We start from the raw sequence: 6,000 nt of genomic DNA, 5'->3' as shown, positions 1-6,000 counted from the left end.
AACAAAGTTTAATAGGCCGGTTCGAAATTATGAGGGTGCACATGGTCAACCTATCCCAAAAAAGGGGAAATTAGTCACATTGGATGAGATTTCATTGCAACAAGCCCATCGTTATGTGCTAGCAAATTGTAGTACAATTTCATCTTATCGAGAGTAAGATTATTATAACTTAATCTGGTTGATCAATTTTATTTCATAATAAAAAAAAATGTGTACTTTAATTTCATAATTCCTATCATTTGCATACAATGCAGGACACACTTACAATCCATTAGATTGGAAAGAAGAGGTGCTAGCAATCGTGAAATTACACAAAAACACCATGAAAACTTCCCATCATGGTTTCAAAAACATGTAAGTCTTAACATGCTGCCACCACACCCTAAACATCCATATCTACTCATTTTATAATTTGCATATATTTATTTGCGTAATGAATTATAAACATGTTACAAAACAGGTTTATGAATTGCAAGTAAGTGGTCACAATGTACCCAATGAAGTGAAAACATTAGCTGCTGGGCCTCACTCATGGGCATGGAAGTATTCTGGGTACATCGTAAATGGATTCAAATTCCACACGAGGCGTCGAGAAAGGAGAAGAATGACTCAAAACAGTGGAGTATTACTAACTGCAAATACTGAAAGTTATGCTAGTTCAAAAGATAAATGTCCTATTAGTGGTGATGTTACCTTTTATGGAGTCCTAACAGATGTTGTTGAGATACGATACTCTAACGAATTCAAATTTGTTTTGTTTAAGTGTGATTGGGTTGACAATAACAGAGGGATGAAGGTTGACAGTTTGAATTTCATAACTGTAAATTTTAATTGTTTAATGTATCAAGAGAATAAACCAACAGACGAACCTTTTATACTTGCAACTCAAGCATCACAAGTGTGGTATGTGGCTGATCCTCTTGATGAAGAATGGCACGTTGTCATGAAGATGACACCTAGAGATTTGTATAACATGGGTAAAAGAAATGTGGTAGGGAGCTGTGACGAGGAAGATGCTTTAATTAGTAATCATGTTGAAATCAACAATGATCAGTCCTTACATGCAGAGTTAGGAGAATCTGATGAAGACTACTCTTCTGGAGAATCTGATGAGGATGGTATGCTAGTCGATATATCAGATGATGACGACAATTCCATTCCTTATACTGCACATAGTGATGATAATGATTTCTAATATTGAAGTGGCATGTATATGTCTTCCTTGCATAATATTTAATGATGTGGTATGTATATATGTTTATGTTTTCAGTTTTTTTATGTTTTGATTTGTTATTTTTGTTTAACCTAAATTGATATGCTAACAGATTGTTTTTTACATTCAAATCAATAATAGGCAATTACACTGATGGCACCTAAGAGGCAGACTCGTTGGCCATTTGGATCCATGTCACGTAGTATAGATTCACAATCAGTTCCATCCCATCATCCAACCCCAAACCCAGTCCCGCCACATCTCCATCATCCTGAAGAGGACTTGATCCACTCACAATCCAACCCCCAAAACTCACATAGTCAGCAAGGTAAATACCAAAAATTATTATTCTTTCCTAATTCAATCTGAATTTATTGTGTTATTATGTTTTAGCAGGTACAAGCTCCATGTCATCTACTGCCAAGAAAGGAAGAGGAATATCAAGACAAATTTCAAATTGGGGAAAGGAGAAGATTCATATTGAATTTGATGCTGAAGGACAACCAGTTGGGGAGATGGCAACTAAGTTGGAAACCCAACTAGGTGTGATGGTAAGGAGTATTGCTCCCCTTACATTTACTGATTGGAGATCACCGGGGATGGAACCATATAAGGAGCGCATCTGGCAAGAGGTCTTGGTAAGTAAATAACATCTCTGATTCTTAGTTATCTGACTCTAAACTTTTATACTCTAATAAGGATATCATTGTAGGATAACACTGATGTACCCACAACATGGAGATCAATTTGCTTGCAACATGCTTCCAAGAAGTGGAGAGAATACAAAGCCACATTGAAGAAGCATTATGATTGCCATGAGACAGATGCAGCTCGTCTGTCAAAAATACCGCCTGGGGTGGACCCAGAACAGTGGAAGATTCTTGTGGAGTATTGGGGAAGTGAGCAAACACAGGTATGTATGATTTATGTATGGGTAGATATATCAGATGGATTCTCTATGCTTAGTTCTAATATCATATTACAAGTAGGAACGTAGTGTGACAAATCGTGGCAATCGAGATAAGCAAAAGATGGGTCACACTAGCGGTAGGCGATCACATCCTCAGGTTAGACACCAGGTAAGAATAGAATGGATATTAGTTATATATATTTATTGATAATTTAATTAGTAATGCCTAAACTTTAAACATTTAATATATTTCATATCTTATATATGTTTTTAGATGACTATTGAAAGTGGAGATGAGCCAGATAGAATCAAGCTTTTTAAAAAGACACACACCAAAAAGAGTGGAAAGATAGTAGATTCTACATCTTCATATATAATCGTATGTATTTCTAAAATTTGAAATTTGTAGATATATTTTGTTTTTTTAACTTGTCGACTTATGTAACTAACTTGTGAAATGTTTTTTGAGGAACAAATGGATGAAAGGTTGTCACAAATACCCACAGATGAACAAACTCCAGATTCGCTAGAAGATGTCTTTACTCAAATACTAGGCAAAGATGGGCATGGCAGGGTAAGGATGGGAGGACTTGGAACATGCCCAACTAAGGTTAGACAAAAACAACAATATCAAGTGCCTCAAGAGCAGTATGACCAAATGCGTGCCCAAATTACTGCCGAGCTAGAAAAAAAATTTCAAGTTCAAATCCAAAGTCAAGTTCAAATGCAAGTTCGTGCAATACTTGAGGCAATGGGACATATACCACCAGCTCCAGACAATATACCACAACCGAGACAGGTATGTCGTTCATTAGTGCATTTGATTTAAAATTACATGTTTACTATATATATTAACTAAACTATTTTGAAATATAGCCATCCTCATATGCTAGTGCTTCTGCTACACATGCAAGCACACCATCACCCGAAGTTGAATGCGCTGGATTATCAGTACCAGAATGTGATCATCATTTAGAGGTAATTCGCTATCAAATAGATTAGATGCTTGAAATTTGTGGATTATCAGTACCAGAATGTGATCATCAAACTCAATATGTATATTAGAACTATAGATGATGTTTTAATTGTATGATGCCACCAACTTATTGATTAGTGGTTAATTTTATAAAAATTTTGTTATAATTATACCCTTCTTTTGATCTTAAAAATAGTTTAAATTAGATATTAATATATATTTTATGGTTATATGCAAGTTTAAATTGAAAAATGAATGAAATGAAATTTTAAAGTAAAATTTAATAATAATAATAATAATATATAAAATTATATATAATACATATACATCATTATATGCATTCATGTAATATATATAATATAATATAATATATATATATGTGCCATGTCTAATACATATATATAATATATAATTTATTAATAATATTAAATTATTTTTATTTTTTTAGGCATGAAGAATTAAAGCCCATGAAGACTTAAAGTCCATGAAGAATTCAAGTCCATGAAGAAATCAAACCCATGGAGAAATCAAGCCCATGAAGAATTCAAGTCCATGAAGAAATCAAGCACATGAAAAATTAAAGTCCATGAAGAATTTAAGCCCATGAAGAATTAAGGCCCAATTTGAGCAACCCATGGAAGATATTATTTGGAGAAGGCCCAAGGATTATTTTTAATCCTAATGAAGATTAAAAATCAATTTATAGAAATCTATTTTTATTTTTTATGTGAGAGCTTTATTAGGTGTGTTTTTTAGCTAAAATCCACTTAACTATTAGGTGGATATTATAGCTAAAATCCATTTAACTTTATGAATGCTTTATTAGGTATGTATTTTAGCTAAAATCCATTTAATATTAGGTGTGTATTATAGCTAAAATCCATTTAACTTTAAGTGTGTGAGTGCCCATTAGATATAATTATGTCTAGTTGAATAATTGAAATTGTGTGGTTTGTATTGCATCTTGTGGCCTATAAATAGATCACTTGATTGCATTTGTAAGTGTGATTATTATTCTTGAATCAAAGTTTAGTTATTTCCTTAGAATTCTCTCTTTGAGAATTGCTTTTGTTCTCTCTCATTTTCTTTAGTATTTTCTCTTGTGATCTTACTTTCTTCCTTTCTTCCTTTCTTCCTTTCTTCTTTTAAATTCTTATGTCATTTATTATTACTTTATTATTCACCGCCTAAATGGACGGTTAGTTTATGCCTTTAAATTCTTGCAATTTTAATTCTTGTATTTTAATTGTTCACCGCCTAAATGGACGGTTAGTTTCTTGCCTTTAAATTCTTGCAATTTTAATTCTTGTATTTTAATTATCTACCGCCTAAATGGCCGGTTAGTTTCTTCTATTTTAATTCCTGTCATTTAAATTCTGTTATTTAAATTATGTCATTTAAATTGTTGTCAATTAATTTAATAGAGATGAGTAGCTAAATCTAATCTTGGGTTAAGGCAAGGACAGTGTCTAACGCCAATGATTCCCAAAGAAAGCTACGCTTTAAATGAGTAACATTGGTTTAAACTTCAATATGAGTGTGTTTTGATTATTGAAAAATCACTAGGTTTGGATTGGAGCGTAAGCCTAAGAGCTTTCATGTCACGCATGAGAGTTACTAGAACTGGAAACGCTATCATACCCAAACCCGGATGATTAATTTAGTTGTTTTGTGTATTAATTGTAATTGAATTTATGGTAGTTTCTTAAATTAGAATCCCGCATATCATGTATGGGGATTGCTTAAACTAGAGCTATCATTATCTTTAATTGCATTTAATAACAAATCCTCATATCTGAAATTAAATTAATGTTGCTAATCTTTTATGCTAATATTTGGGAATCAACGGGTTGGCACTGAAATTGTCTTAACTCAAGTACTTTCCAATTTCATATTCTCACGTTTAGTATTTATTTCAACTTCTGTCTTGCTTTATTTTCTAGTATTTGTTATCTAAAAAAATCATAAAAAAATCATGTTATCAATCCATCTAAATGCGTGTGCGTGTGTGTGACATTCTTTTTTTCTTTTGCCATAAATAAATCTCTCAGTGGACGACCTGGACTTATCCAGAAAGTATAAATTTAAATTTGAACTACAACTGCACTCGTACACTGACGAGTATAAACCTCTCGCCTAAATAAATAAATAAAATATAAAATTTTTATTGTGTTTTGTTTTGTGTTTTAATTGCAGGGTGAGAGTGCAGTCAAATTTTGGCGCCGTTGCCGGGGAGATTGAGGCAAAAACAAAAAGAAAAAAAAAAAAAGAGAAAGAAGAAGCATCTCCTGATAAATTCGGTAACTCTGTTTCTTTTTACTTTATTTTTGTTTGTCCATTGTGTATGATACTTAGGTCTGGTAGAACTGTAGAAAATCAATCGCTCATGTCTCAACACAATGAGAACATACCACTTGCACACAACATGTCTGCACGTGGTAGTGACCACGGTGACCCTGATCCCATTGATCAGGAGATGATCAGACCCCTCAGAGAGTATCTTCATCCTCCTAGGCAGACAACCCCCTCTTGTATTATTCTTCCCATCAACCACCATAGGTTTAACTTCAAACCTGGCACAATCCAATTGTTGCCAACTTTTCATGGCATGGATTCTGAAAATCCATATACTCATATGAAAGAATTTGAGGAAGTATGTAGCACTTGCATGGACCATACAGTAAATGAGGATGTCATCAGATTAAAACTCTTTCCATTCTCACTGAAAGATAAGGCAAAAATATGGTTAAGCACTCTCTCACCTAGATCTATAGGAACTTGGAGAGAAATGCAAACAACTTTCTTAAAAAAATACTTCCCTGCCAACAGAACTGCTACTCTTCAAAGACAAATCATGAACTTTGCCTGTAAACCAAATGAGAATTTTGCTCAAGCGTGGGA

This window comes from Diospyros lotus, chromosome 8 (genome assembly GCF_014633365.1).
Source record: "Diospyros lotus cultivar Yz01 chromosome 8, ASM1463336v1, whole genome shotgun sequence".
NCBI classification, from domain to species: Eukaryota; Viridiplantae; Streptophyta; class Magnoliopsida; order Ericales; family Ebenaceae; genus Diospyros; species Diospyros lotus.
Note: the sequence above shows the minus strand (reverse complement) of the source record.